The 15,678-nt window shown below is 47.3% G+C and overlaps 1 protein-coding gene across 1 annotated transcript in view; it reads right to left on the bottom strand.

Annotated features, from left to right (window-relative positions):
* Window positions 1-8,601: 8,601 nt before the first annotated feature.
* BMP2 (bone morphogenetic protein 2) overlaps window positions 8,602-15,678 on the bottom strand; it is a 266,059-nt gene continuing 258,982 nt past the window's right edge. Inside the window, exon 5 of the mRNA XM_039717158.1 lies at window positions 8,602-8,693. The gene's annotated coding sequence lies outside the window, so the exon portion shown is untranslated. The remainder of the gene's footprint in view (window positions 8,694-15,678) is intronic.

Genomic DNA, 15,678 nt, shown 5'->3' with positions numbered 1-15,678 from the left:
TTCTCTGAGAGACATCCAGCGCTGAGAGAAAAAAAAATGGCCAAGACAGCTTAGTGCTTTTGGCTTATTGTTTGAGTATTTAAAGATGTTGCATCTGGAAAGTATTCCATTAATTTGTGGCTAGCACCCATATATCAAATTCATGAGCTTCCAAGTAAACAGCTGTCACTGGGGCTGCCACGGAGGGAAATTGGCACTGCTGGCTTGTGGTGAGCAGCGAGGGAACACGCTGGTACAGCCTAATCCAAGGAGGAAACATTAGCCCAGATGTGCAGAGGACAATGAATGGATTGTTCCTTAGAGCTCCTCAAGCTCTCTGCTGTAGTAACACGAGACACAATTAAGGCCTCAGATTATTCTATTCCCTCACACACGTGCACAGACCTGCACACACCAAGGCAGCCTGGGAGCTGGGGTTGCATCTTACATCCACAGGCCATAAAGCAGCCACCTCCGAGTTATGTCTGAGGGACAGCTGCCATCCGTGCTGCAGGAACATCTGTCTGCAGGCTGCTTGGGCCACGTGGCTGCTGTTTGACACTCACACAGCTGGGAGCACCAACGTCCAGGGCTTCTTTAAGGACACCAGGACCCACCAGGCCTCGGTGCAGCAGGGCTACAGTGGGGTGCTTGTCACAGGACTTCAGGCACTGCCAGGGCCTCAGCTGGAGCGGGCACTTCCCATAGGAGCAGCTCAGAGCAACTCAAGGAGTTCTACCTGGAAATGCTGAGGTGAAGGCTCAGCTTTTGGTTTCAAGAGCTGCTGGGGTTGGCAGAGCTGTTTGTTGTTGGCCCAGGTCAGCAGGGGAAGGTCTGGTAGCTCCAGCTGCCTGCTTGATCCGTCTGTATTGTAAAAGCAGGCAACCCCTTGTCTGGGAAGAATGATCCTGACTCCATTCATAGCAGAAGGCTAATTAATGACTTTATTATACTATATTATTCTATTCTATATTGCACTATATTATGCTACATCTAAACTGAGACTGCACAAGCACTCAACTGAACAAAATCTCGTGACTGTCTCCCGACAGTCCCAGCACACACACGTGGATGCAATGGTCACCTCCCTAAAGCAATCTCCAGAACACATTCCACATGAGCACAAGAGGAGCAGCAACTGAGATAAGAATTGTTTTTTCTTTCTGTGAGGTTCCTTGCTGTGATTCCCAGAAGATGTCCTTGGAAGTTGTGCCTTGCTTTTCTCTGTGCAGAGAAATGCACCCACGCATCTGTTTGCCTTGAGGTGCTCAAGGGAATGAACCCATGAATGAAGAGGAATTGTGGAAGTGGGACAGAGATGAAACTGTGATTGCTGTTTTGGGAGGGGCATTACAGAAGTGTTGGAAAACTCCACGACAGTTCCAGGGTAGGAGCGTTGGGGCACCTGGGGTGACTCCAGCTGAAATGGAGGAAAAGGAGCAGGAAGAGTTCCCCATTCCCCTTCCAGGAGGGAGGCTCTGGGCCTGGGGAGGTGAGATGAGCCCTGCAAGGAGGTGGGAGCATCAATCCCAGGGAAATCATGGATGACACAGGAGAACTCTTCCCTGCTCCTGCCCAAAAGCTGCTCTGGCATCTACTCTGGATGCTGTGGCACTTCACAGGGCTCGGGATTTGCCTTCTGTTTACTACCCAACCCAAAGTGGGTTTGAACTGGTGACCTGAAGGTGAAAGGTTCTGCATCTTATTAGAATTACTGTGAGCTGCTGAACGAGTCCCCCATGGCAGTTAAGATTTGATTATGGTTCTAGAAAATGTTCAGCTTTTACAATTAGTGTCAAAGCAGTGGTAAGCCCCTCTTTGATTCCTGGGTGTAGGCTCGTGCTTTACTTAACCTCACACATATGCTGGCATATTTACAGTAAGTGCTCAGGGGTTTGTTTTTTTAATTATTATTTTTTTATTTTTGAATTAAAAATGAAAGTTCCCCAGGGAAATTATGCAATGGGAAATAGCCACTTCAATAAACTCGACTCACACATTTTATTGATTATGGTAAATTTAATTATTCTATTTAAACCTTGCTTATACACACACAAAAAAACCATATCCTTTTCTTCCTACATGTTTTTTCCTGTTTTTGTATCCGTCCCTACAGACCAAAACTGTGCTCTATGTTATTTTAAACTTTTTAGAGAAGAAATACTCAAGGCTAAGTTCCTTCCTCATAATTATAAATTAAAAATTAGAGAACATACCATAAATCTTACTCAAAACATCTTCAAATAGAAGTACTAATTGTGAAACAGCAGTAATTATGGCTTTTAATGTAGCTCTTTTGCCTCCACCTTATATTACGTGACCGCTTTCGCTACGGGAAACAATTATCAAGTGCAAAGGATGTTAAAAAACCCAAAATAACAACAAAAACATAGAACAAAATCAGTATTTCTCTTACTTAGGACTTCATTAGGTAACACTCTTTGTTTTCTTGATGTTCAGATATCACCTGGAGGTTTTAGTCTGTTTGGAGACCATTGCACTGAGGATTTTAGAGGCTTCTGCCAAAAGACACTGAAAGGGCTGCTGATCCCTGAGTCTGAAAATTTATTTCCCTTTTCCTTCTCTTTCAGGGAGCTGCTGCTACTTCTTCCAACTCGCTGAACTATGTTCAATGCAGGTAATCACCCTTTTTCTTCTTAAAGTTAAGAACAGTCTCCCCTTCCTGGGGAAACACATTCATTCATTACATTGTGACTGTTCCCATGACTGGGGAATGTTCCTGTGGATACAGGTCCGTGGGGCTGAGGTTGAAGCAATCCTCCATGGCTAGAAATTAGGATGTGGGAAGTGGAATTGTCCCTAGAGATAAAGAATCACAAGGAATTCCCAGTCTGTGCTCACTCTTGAATGAGGGACCTATTCAGAGCCAGCCCATCAGAGCAGAGAGACAAATCATGGCTGGACTCCTTCCCTGACACTCAGAATTGTCTGGGGTTCTGGAAGCTGAGCTCACCAGTTTGGAAGTGTGAGGAAGGACCCAGTATTTGTTCAAGGATTTGTTCCTTCCAGATAGAACTTTCATCTGAGTTCTTTTGTGAGACTGTCAGACCAGGGCTGGTCTGAATCCCACGGCCAAATCCTCATCTGGGAAAATCTGAAAGGGCCCCGATTATTGCAAGGGATTGCACCCCTCAGTCTGTGGGTGCCCTGGAAGGAGCCAGTGGGAATGAGGGATGGTGAAGGTGGAGCAACAGGGCTGGGATGTGGAAGGTTCTCAAGGCTGCAGGTGAGAAGTGTCTCCTTTGCTCCCCCACAGTTTCTCTCCAGGTGGCACACTGGAATGCCACCCTTCTAAGCACAGTGACCAATCTTCTGCATATCCCTTCTTGGCAAAAGATGGACGTGGGAGACCTTGATGCCATTTGATGGGTTTCCTGCATCCCAGTGTAAATGATTCATTAATCATATTTGTCCCTTCAAGAAGAAAATTAACTGGGATGCTCTGTATTCTGGTAGGTTTCAGATTTATTTGCTTTATTCATAAAGTATAGCTGCAAATAAGTATTTGCATATTTCTAAATGACTTACGCTTAAATATAGCCACAGTCTGATGTGAACTGGCAAAGCTCCCTCAGTTAAATGGATTCACTCCAGCTTGCACCAGGAGGATTAGGCCCTGAGATTCAAGCAAGCCCTGTGGTGATCACCATGAAAAGAACTTAGATTAAAGATGAGTTTGGAAGCAATCAAACTAAATCATAAGCCTGTCTGATTGAATTTGATTTTCTGGATTTCTGAGAATACAACCTTGTTGCAATGTGTATTACACCAAATCCTTCAGCTGATGAGCCCATTGCCACAGATGTCACTCTCTGTGCCACAGCTCCCCAGACCATTTCCATTTCCTTCCCTGTAACAGTCACCAGGCTTGCTCTGGCCACCATGCTGAGGGAACTTAGCCCTGCCTGGTCCCAGCCCCAGCTTTTGGCCTGGCTGACACAGAATTACTTTGCAGATGGGCCAGCCTAGGACACGTGTTCCTGCTGGGATGGGCCTCTGCCCCGCCTTGCTGCCTCCTTAATGAGAGTGTGAGAGCTTGGACCAACAGCCAGCTCCTCAAATGGCAACAAAAGACTCCTTGTCATTACCAGCCTGGCTCAAAGTGCAGCAGGAAGGGGGATTTTTTTGGCAGAGCTGCAGATTGCAGTCACAGTATACAGCTCATCACCTACTGCTGCCAGTGATGCTCTCTGCTAAGTTCTAAAAGTCACCTCCTTGCTCCTTGCCTCCCTTTCCACAGCTGTGGCCGTGGGCTCTGTGAGAATTGGCACACCAGGAGATGTCGTGGGTGGCTGCTGTGGTGACACAGAGAGAGACATATGAGCAACACTCCAAATGGAATCCCTGACAAGAAGGAATTTTGAAGCCCGACTTGAGTTCAAGAATAACCCCAGAAGAAAAATTCTTCTTCTGCCTTCCCTCTTGAAAAGTGAGCCGAGGTCAGTTGTCTCCATTCCTGCTTTCCATGGTCTTGTATAAAACAATCTGCATGAAAACCTGGAGGTGAAAAAGCCAAAAGCTTCATGCTGTAAATTTTGAAATGGCACAATTGCAGCGCTCTTGGTATTTTTGTTTTTCTTCTGGATGTCTTCCTTCCAAAGCAAAGTGCAGTCAAAAAAAGCAATCTTTTTTTGCTAAGTGATTCCCTTTTGGCATATTTCAAAGAAAAAGATGTGTATTCCTTTTATTTAGCCTGTTAACCACATACATATATGGTTGTTCTGAAGCTTCACCAACCATTTCTATTTACTACTGCTTCAGACAAGGCAGGATCCAAGTGCCTTTTGGGATCCTTGCTATCCTAGCACACACAGAGCTCAAGGCTGGTAGGAAGCTTCAGTATTATTTCTTCCCTGCCCTTTGTTATTACCATCATTATTAGTGGCAGTAGTGCTGTCCAATGTGGTGCTGCACACCTTCAGCCCCCATGGGAGCCCCTGACTCCGTAAAGGATTCATGGCTGGGATGTACAGGCACTGTGCTCAGTCCTGGCCTCCTTCCAGCCTTTCCCCAAATGCAGGAGGGAGAAGGGCATTGCACAGAGGGAGGATTCTGGGTTAGGGTGCTCCTCATGGGCAGGGGGTGCCGGGGTGCTTTGGGAACATTTTCTGCAGTGCCTAATCCTGGTCAGTGCTGAAGGTGCCCAGGCACAGTGTGCTGCCCACCTGCTTCACTTCACAGCAGCACGGTGCATTTCTTGGGGAATAACTATTTCCTCTCCTGCTCTTCACAGGAACCCCTTGATTTCATGGGGGTAAAAAAGTCTTAATTTTTTTATCTTTCTTATTCCTTTAGCCTGTTTGATTCACTGATTCATTTCATACACTGAAAGTTGCATTCAATTTTTAAGCCTAATTCGTCTCCCTTTTTCTGTCTCTTTTGTTGTTATTGGTTAGCTGCAGAAGGAGCAGTCTGGATGCTTTACCTGCCCAAAGGCACAGGCACGTGGGCTTCTCACTTTGCCATGCCTCCCCAGGATTTTGTTACATTCCCCTAGAACTTATCTGTAACTTGCACTGCAGAGGTGCTCCCCAGGAGAAAAGGCTGAGTCCTGCATCAGTAGCTGAGTTAAAGCAAAGCTGGTGGGGACAAGCCTGTACCCCAGAGCCCCCAGCCAGCCCCCCTGGCCACGGGGATGTTATGATTATGACTGGTGCTCCTGCTGGCCAGAAGCCCTGTCTGTGTCACTGCAGAGCCCAGGCGTGCCCAAGAGCAGCTGCTCATGCCCATCTCTCCTCCTGCTCTTTTCTCCTTCCAGACTTTACTACGTTTATCCTCTTAGCACCTCTGTAATTATCTGTCTGTAGCAGATGAGAAACAGGAGAACATGCAGGTTTGCAATTTGAGCTGGGCCACGCAGGAGCTCTTTGGCAGAGGAGGCAGCCTCCTGAGGGGTGAGTAATGTCCTTTTGTCAATCCCATTAGACTCCTGGTTTTATCCTCACACACCTAGAGACAAGCCCAAATCACTGAACCTGACTCTTCTGGGACTGATGGCAGCCTTTCACCCCAGTCCCAGCACAACTGCCAGAGAACTGCAGAGCAGTTCCACTCTGATTCACTTTGAAGGCTCGGCTCTTATTTATGCTACCAATGTAAACATCATTTTAGTCTGAAAAATACACAGAAAATTCGTGACAGCTGCAGTTGCTGTGTGCAGTGCAGAATAATTTTGCCCTCACATCTATATTTTAACCAGTGTGACTGGAAAAGGGAATCAGATGGTGCTTGGCTTTGAATGTAGGTGTATGGCCAGCTCTACTGAGCAGTTAAACCCAGAACTTTACCAGGAACCTGAGTGTGGCTTTAGAGCCTGAGTCAGCAGCAGGAGTCGAGTAGAGGCAGCCAGGGCAGCTTCAGGGAGGCTGAGCTGAGCAGACTCTGTAAAAGAGCAGTGAGACCAGGTCTGCTGAACATCCTTCCTGCTGAGTGAGTCAGCAGCAGTTTAATTAGGCATAGCTGGGCAGGGAGCAGCAGTTATGACAGAAGAGGCTTTAGTTGATAGGATCGTTTTCTGCACAATAATATTAATTAGCAATTGCGATAGGGAACTTGAGGCAGGGGGAGCACTTTCTGTCAAGGTATTTTTGTAAGGAATTAGCCTGTATAAACACCCATTGTGAATACATTGTCCTTGTCAGGTGTAACAAGTGCCTGGGCACATGGCATCCTTCCTCACAATGGAAAGATAATTAAAGATGCAGTTCCACACTCCAGTGCTTCTCCCAGCTGCTAATTGTGTCACCCAGAGATCCAAACAATTATAGCAGGAAAACACTAGGGAACTGTTAACAGTAATTTCCAAAATGGGCCAATAAGTAGATTGAGAAAATGCTGTGAGCCTTGAGCCAGCCTTGGAAAAAGCTAGAGGAAAAACTGTATTTCTGACGCAAACATGGAAATTTGAAATGGGAGTGAGGTGTCTAAACATCTTGGAGGAACTTAGACCCTGAGCTTTCTGAAGCCAAATCCCACCCTAGCCTAGAAATAATTTCATATTTCACAGCCTTCACATTTTCCTCAGATGAACGTTGTTCTTAGAAGCTTATACAAGGAGGGCAAATCCTGAAGACATTACTTAAAGGAAATTTCTATTCATGTCGCTGAATATTCACTACTGATAATCCTGGTAATAATTCTCATGAAAAACTGTGTTACATTGCATGTTGTAATTTGTGATGTACAGCAAATATAATATATTGTATAACTCAGTATTACAGGTCTGCATTACATACCTGCAATATTATGCTCTGGTAATTAAACCAATTAAAGTGCAGTTATGAGCTCATTAAACCCAAGAAATACGAGACGTCAATCAATTCTGTGTTCATCAAGATAAAATCTTATCAAAGTCAAATGGTTCAGGCCTTCAAACCAAGTGTTCATTCATGTCTCCGTTTAACACACCCGGAGAACATGATCCAGAAATGCCTGTAGAGACAGATGTGAGCTGCACCACAGTCCCACTGCACAGGGAACTGCTCCTGGATATTTTTACCTCTTTGTTCCCGTGATTCATCCGAGTGGGATTTTCTGTTGCAATCACAAGGTTTTAAATATTTAACACCATCACATGATTCTTTAGAGCTCTGATAGAAGCAAAGCACAGCTGCCAGCCAGGTATGTGAGTTTTGCACATTGTCCCTCAGTGAATGCCAGAACGACTTAGGCTGAGTTCTCCTGCTGTGGTCAGATGCCTTTTCCCAGGTGCTGCAGTTCCTAAACTGCTCCTTGCAGAATTGGCAGGTCCAGCTCTCCCTCTGGGCTCAGAGGTGATCCTGAATTAGCTCTTTTGAAGTCACCTGGGACTGGTGCCTTCCTGCCTGGAGCAGAATGTTACACTCTGGAATAAACATACTTGGGGCTGAAATCTCCTTCCCACTCCAGCTCTCCCATGGCTTTTATGGTGGGGATAAGATTTTGGGCAAAACCTCACTGCCATCCCAGTCATTTGCTGGGAGTGTTGGTGGAGCTGAGTGATGGCAATTCTGGGCTTTGCTGGGTGTTGAGAAGAGAAATTTGGTGCAGCCATGCTGGTGATCACAGGGGTGCAGAAGGAAGAATTCAAATTGTGCAGAGAGGCAGCAGAGGAGTGGCAGTGACAGGGGGCTAATTGAGCTGGGCCCTGAGGGTGTGGAGGGCACAGCCTGCCCTCATGGTGTGTTTGTACAGCACCTGAACCCTCACTGGGCCCTGGTCTTGACTCTCCTCTCTAAGGGGGCCTCTAACACAGGCAGTAATAACACTGATGATGATGATGCTAATGAGAGTCTGATAACACTGATTTTTTCATATGGTCCAGAAAAGCTCCATGCCTCAGGTTCAGCTCATCCAGAGCAGAGGAGATGTTTGTGTTTATACTGATTTCTGGTGGGAGGAGAGTGTTCATACCCAGAGATCAAGTCCACAGGGAGAGAGTTGTGGAGTGATTTTTCTGTTGTGAGTAACAAAATTATGATCAGAAAAAAGAGGAGGGAGAGAGGAAAATGTGGATGATGTTGTTATTACCAAAATGAAAGAATTTGGATATAATCATAGCAGTTAGGGAAACATGTTTTTAAAGACCTTGAGAGAGGTCATAATGAGAGTTTACCTTGTTGATCTAATCACACTTTACAGGACCATATGCCAGTTCCCAGTGGTGTCCATAGTGAACAGCAGGACATCAGTAATTTTCCAGATGTGGCTTCCCCCTTAGAAGGACAACAAAACCAGTGAGAAGAACTCAGCACTGGGGGAGCCTCTGAACTCCTTTTGACTGGGATGCCCTCATGAATAGTTTGGTTGTTGCCTGGTAACACTGGCATAAGTTCTTCTCCAGTGCGACTGAGCCCACAGGAGAGGAGAAACTGGGAGAGGGATCATAGGTTCTAATTTTATGGGAATGTCCTCATAAAACAGAGCTGAAGTGTGCATGCCATAACATCTGTCCCAGACACCCGATGAACATTTGGAGCCACATCAGTAGTGGGGGACAAGGGAGGGGTGTCTGGTGCCAACAGGGCACTTTGTGCAAGGTGCCAGTGCAGAGATGACGGCCTCAGCTTCTGCCCTGAGCTTTCTCTACCTTCAGCAAGCATGGGCTTGTTTGGCCCCCTTTGGTCACATCCTTCCCTCCCCAGCCTTGGGGCATTGCCCCGGTCCCACTGCAGCACAAGCACTTTCCAGGTCAGAGCACACAGCAGCAGGAGAGGTCACAAGGGACTGTGGAATCACCAGATCTTCCAGTTTTGCTTAGACAGAGTAGTGTCTCTCACAAACTCTAACTGTGGTTGAGGATGCACTTGGAAAAGATACCCCAGTGAAGGAGGAAAAGTGATGTTCCCCAGGGAAGGAATGTAGAATCATTTGTTGTCTTCTGGAGGTTTTGCTGGCAGCCTGGCATCCTTGCTCTGTACTTCTGTCTTGTGTGCTTTGTGCCCATTTTGTGACCAACATCAGCCCAGGGGAAGGAGCTGTCACAGTCTGGTGACGTGACAGCGGTTCCTGGTGTCACCCTGATGCAGCTGACTCACAGCTTGCTCTGGAGGAGCAGGGACAGTCTGAGATCACCAGAAGCACCAAGTGGCTGCACGGTGCCTTCAGACAGACTCTAGCTCAGGACTGGGCTTTGCTTGCACCTCTAGATGAGGTCAACCTTGTCATTTCCCCAGAAGAAACAGAGGGATTGGGACAGTCATGGGAGCAAGGAGCAGAGTTCCCTAATGAGCTGGAGGGGGAAGGAGGAAATTTCAGTCAGGGCTGTTCCTCTCAGGGCAATGGCACATGAGGAGCTGCTTGGCCAAGCGTGCTCTGCCTGCCCAGGAGCTGCTGGGAGAGCGGCTCCAGCCAGGGCTGTGCCAAGGAGCAACGTGCTGCTCTACATGTCACTGAGCGTGGGCCAGGGGCAGAAAAGGAAAAAGCCCTCGTGGGAGATGGCCTACTTTTAATGAGCCCAAACCTCTTCCACAAATTAAGTGAAATATTTTAAAAGGAAACAATATTACTTTGGTTTTATTTGTTTCAGCTACTTAGTTACAGCTCCACGTGGACACAATTAATGGAGGAAATAGAGTATTTTATAAGCCCAGGACTCTGAGATAGATATTTTGTGACCATGTGAAATTCTTTGCCCTAATCACCACACATTCCTAGGGAGAAGGTTGTATATTACTGAAGATTATTAACCTTGATTCCAAAAATGTGTCTAGTCATTGAAAGGCAAAGGTCAAAAATTGTCATGGCAAACTCAGTGACAGTTTGCCCTCCACTTTCCACTAAATTCCATGCTGTCCATCTTGGGCTCAGGTCTGCCCTAATAAAGTGTTCCACAGCAAGAAAGAGAGAAATGTCCTTTCCACTGGAGCAAGTGTGATTTCCTAGATCCTTCAGACTCCCTGTGACTTCATGTAAATCACTTGGACCTTCAGCACCTTATTTCTTGATGATTTGAGGGTTTCTTTTAATAGAATATTTCTCCTTTATTTGCTTGTTTGCAAGATGATTTTTTTCAAGGCAATGAATCATCTTATTTTGGTGGTATCTAATACCAACCTCTCTGATCTTTGCTTGTCAGAGAATAAAAACAGATTGAGGTAACAACCTGGGAGTGGAAGTTGTTTAGATGAAGAGTTTAATTTGTGCCCTGTCCTGCTTTCTTGATGATGGGTAACAACAAAGAAGTTGTCCTTAGAATAAAAATACAATTTTTTTTTCAGTCTTCTGGGACTGCTAAATATCAGATATGGGACCCACAACATAGCAGGGCTGGGGGTTGTGGCAGGAGCGAGTGGGGCAGCAGGGTGTGAGTTCTGGATGGAGAGAGCTGACCATCTCCTCAGGTGGTGCAGGTCCATGAGCCGTCCCCTTCTCCCAGGCAGGCCTGGATACCCTCCCTCCCTCTGAGCTCTCGGAGCAGTGCTGGGCAGGCTCCTGCAGGAGGTAAACAACACAACACCTCCTCCATGCAGCAATCTCTGCAAATGTCCCGACAGCGAACCCAGCAGAGGAGTAAATAAACAAGCAGCCCTTTGCCTTCCCCTCGGGCCCGATGATAAATTTGGGTACTGTACACGTCACTGCCCGGGCCGTGCGGGGCTGCTGTGAATCCATTAGCAGGGCAAGGGTGAGTGACTTCTGACTTCAGCGACCCTTAAAGTTAATCCAGCATTGTAGGGGCAGAATTAAATGTGATGAGCTCAGAAAGTGTGATAAAACCAGATTTAAGTGCACAGCTGGACAGCAACCTATAAAGGCAGAATTTAAAACCGTAATAAAAACTTTGTAATCTAATTACGACGGCAGAGTTAAAGGTGAGGTATTTGCAGCATGATTCACATGCACCATGGCTAACCTCTGACATCTTGAATATATTATGTGGTTTCTTCACTACAGGCGTAATTTTTGAGTTACTCTCTCACACTACATGGTTCCCTGTGTTTTATTCTCATGCACTGTCTCTGGAGGTTGCAGGGCAGGGCAAAAGCCTCTGCTTTCCTGTCCTTCTGCCTCCAGGGATCTCTGGGCTGCTGCTCCCCACGCTCTGGGCACCTGGGCAGGGGCTGCAGCAGGTGCACGACACCTCCAAAATATTGCAGCTCCTGATGAGAGAGTCTGAGGAGAAACTGCAGCAAGAGTGGCCATGTCTCGAGCTGGTTTTAGCCTAGCTAAACTTAATACCAGGGGAGGGAGAATGCAAAGGAAGTTAGAGCTTGGATACAGGATACAGTCCCAAGCAGTGTCGCTGTCATCCTGTCTCATTGCAATTGGCACCCAATTAACGCCACCACTGATAGCAGTCCAGTCTCTGATGTCAGTGTTGGCTTGTCCAAACACCGCAGGGAGGGGAAGAACCAACGTGTGAACCCTGCCTGGCTCCTCTGCACTGCTGCCAGTGACAGGGCTTGCAGAAGGTGCCCATCTGGTGCAGAGGGCTCTCACCAGGCTGGGCACTGCCAAGCCAGACAACCAGCTCAGATCCATGTCTGGCATCTGCCAGCACAGGGGTTCTGCACTGAAGCAGAGGTCTGTTCCCTGGCTCCCGTTAAGCATTGTCCAGCATCCCAAGAGCCCTTCATGTGTGGGCAGGTGTAGTGGTGGGTTTAAACAGGTTTGCTCAAGCTGGCAACAGCTGTGCAGTAACACCTGAAGAGGTCTCACTTGCTTCAGCCAGCCTTTATCAAGACAGAAGTTTCAAATTAGAAATCTACCCCGTGTGATAGTTCTGATTTTTTTTCTGTATCCCAAACACCAATTCAGAAATGGAGCAAAAATGCCAGAAGAAAAATCTTTCTATATGAAGTCTATAAAGCTCCACATTGGGGGTTTTCTTGAGCTAAAATTACTTGGTGGCATTTCTGAAACCAAGTTTCATTCTTTTAAGTCTGATTGGCACAAGCTGTATGCCTATAGCATAATGCTCATGGGAGGGGCCGAGGACAGCCTTGTCTGTAGAATCAGCATCCCAAAATAAACTACATCTCCCTCAAGGCAGTGTGAACCCAGCTGATCAATCTCCACAAATGTTGTTCTTGAACTGATGAAATATTTCCCATGTTTGTGAAACCAAACTGAAACAGATCTGTTTCTTAGGTTTCCCCAGTGAGTAATCCAGTAGTGTTTTTCCTCAAGGAAATGAATATTTTTTCAGGGTACTGTGTTTCAGAACATGACTCTCTTTTCCCCTTTTATGAAGCTCAGGGGGAACAGCAGAGCCCTCAAGGACTCCCTGTGAAGGGTTCAGGGTGATGCTCTTCCTAAGGAAGAGGGGCTTGTGTGACCCATTGGCTAAAACAGGTGATTGATATCAGCAGTGAAAGAGGAGTGGGGTGTTCTTGGAAAGGGACTGCTCAAAATTCCAAGAACACCTTACCTTTGTGATCAGGGGCCTATCTCAGTATTGATATTAAGAGACAGAGCCCTGCTTTTTGCTTTAGAGAGAAAAAGATGTTATGTGCGTTATTGAGGTGCCATATACACTTCTCCTGTTCCTGAGATAACTTTATCCCAAACTCTCCTTCTCTTCCTACAGCTGTACAACAGCTACACCAGGAGAGAACCCGACAGAGGACAAAACAGCTTCTAAAATGTGATTGAGGACTACCAGGAAACACCACAGCAAATGCCCCAGAACACAGGAAAGAACCCACCAGCTGCAGGAAGGCAGCATGAGGATCAACAGAGCAACATCCCCGGTACAAAGAGGGTGAGATCTCACAGAGCCCAGGCCAGCAGGCACACACTGCCTGCCCTGGTGGGGTTAGAAATCCCATCCTGGATGGCAGCTCCAGCTCCTACATGCTCCAGCACCCCGCACAGGGAGAGAATAAGGGAGCATTTAACACCCTCAGTCTGCAAGACACAGACAGGAGGTGGTAAATACCTTGATAAGGAAACTGGAGTGAAAATACCAGCTTTAGGCAATCCAGATTTTATCAGGGAAGTATGCAGGAATGAGTAACTGCCTGACATGCAGATGTGCCTCTGCACAGTGCCAGCAGCCTGCCAGTCCCCACAGCTGGCCTCAGGCAACACGCTCCCATTTCCAAACCCATGTGATTTCAGGGGTATGCTGGGGAGGCATTTTTGCATGGGGTTCTCACTTAGGCAATGGCAGTGCCCAAAATGAATCCATAGCTCCATGCCTGGAATCTCTCTAGACTTAGCACTGGGGACTTGTTTTCCTGCTGTAAGAAGCAGCTTGGCTTGTGAGCAAAGGCTGTTGCTCTGCTTAGCAATGACATGCATGTCACAGCATGGGAATCCATGTGTGCTGGTTGAAAACAAGGTCCTGGAATCCAAGGGCTGAGCAAAGTCACAAAAATTAATCCTTTTTTGCTATATTGCTCAGTGAATGGATGGTGTCTCATGGACCGTGTCTGTCACTGTGGGCCCAAGAGAAGACTTGTGCCCAGTCCCATAATTGTCTCTGCAGTGCAAGTCACAAATTGGGTGGGAACAGATGGAAACTGAAGTGCTGTGAACTGGCACAACACAAATTCACACTTGAGGAGATATGGGGATGGTGGGGAAAGAACCCCAGGGAAGTTGTAACCACACCAAGCCTGTCAGAGTTCAAGGAGTGTCTGGATCAGGCTTGTAGCTGTATGGTTTAATTTTAAATAGTCCTGTGAGGAGGTGGGGAGTTGGACTCAATGAACTTCATGGTCCCTGCCCAACATAAGACATTCTGTGGTCTGATACCGCCAGTCTGAGTAATTGTCTCTTACTGTAGCCCTGGACTCCAATACATGACAGAGGACCTGAGTGCTGGCTGCTCTCCCTCAGACTCCAGCTCTCTAGGGAACCCATTGCCTGGGCTGTCATCAGCCAAGGTGGAAACATCTGCTCAAAGAGCCTGTCCCTGCTGGCAGTGCTCTTCAGGGCTCTTACAGGCTTTTGGACCTTGTTGTTTGGTTGCAGCACTGATTCTTGATCAGGTTTTCAACAGAAGAAAAGGCACAACCAGCCCATTACTTGATGGGAAGGGGAGGGTAGAAAGAGCTTGGCAGCTCAAAGGGATGTGCTGGAAACCTGAACAAGGAGAGAGGAGAGCCTTGCTGAAATGGTAAGGGCACCACTGTGCCACACCAGGGGGTTAGTTGCCAAAGGGGCAGTCTCCTTCTTGGGGTGGTGCTTAGTGGGGTTAATGACAACCATAAGTAGGAAAAATATGGATGCTATTGGAGAAAGAGGCCCGGGAATGGATAAAGAATAAATTGGCTGTGCTGTGTACAGAGAGGGCCAAACAGATGTTGGGCCTGATCCAGAGCCCATTGAGTTAATGGAAAGGCTCCCTTTGGTTTCATTGGACGCTGCCTCAGACCCATTCCAGCTCTCCAGGAAGCAGTGGAGACCAAGAGCAATAACTCGTGGTGGCTGCAGTGGTGTGAGTTGCAGAGGTGTGGCCAGGGGGGTTCATGCTGCAAACTGATGGGTCTGACAGACCAGTCCCTTTGGGCTGGGTCACCCCTCTGCTGCTCCCCCAGCCCTGAGCAGCCTCACGCAGCTCTGGTCCTGTGGCCAACACTTTGGCATAACTCAGAGCAGAACTGGCCTTTCTGCCTTCTGATGCACCCTCCTACTGAAGCAGGTTCCCATGTGATCTCGTGGTGGCCCAGGATTTGGAAACCAGTGATTTGAGCCATCCACAGAGAAGAAGGAAAGGAGGTCTGCTGAAAACTGTTGACCAGGGAGGAATTTTGTTGTGGACCAGCAAAAAAAATAATGTAAAGCAGGTGTTTCTGCAATTGTGAGACATTTGTAAAGCCAATGTGTCCAACAAGTCTCCCACTCACATTCTGGTCCACGTGACATGGCAAGGTCTGACACAGAGGACCGCAAATAGAAAACATCTCTCTGTACTAGTTGGCCTGCAGCAGGGCCTCCCTCCCCTTCTGCTCTCTGCTTTTCTGTTTATTTAGGTGTGTGCCTTTGTTTCTGTTTTTACATTTAGCACGAGTGGAGAGGAAGTGGGATTTCATGGGGCTTAGGAGGCTGGAGCTCACCACGCTTTGGAGCACGGGCCTTTGTGTGTCCTCACCCTGCAGGTGCGAGTGTTCGCGGGCCAGACCCTCACTGGTGTGAATGCCCTGGGCTCCACGAGAGCTCCTCCTGAGCCAGCCCATCTGAGCAGGCTCGTGGCATCCAGGCTGTGCTGAGGCCAAGCTGCTCTCATGGTTAGGAGTGGGAGCTGGAAGC

Source organism: Passer montanus, unplaced genomic scaffold (genome assembly GCF_014805655.1).
Source record: "Passer montanus isolate IOZ18808 unplaced genomic scaffold, ASM1480565v1 scaffold37, whole genome shotgun sequence".
Lineage (NCBI taxonomy): Eukaryota > Metazoa > Chordata > Aves > Passeriformes > Passeridae > Passer > Passer montanus.
This window is presented reverse-complemented; position numbering and strand designations above follow the sequence as displayed.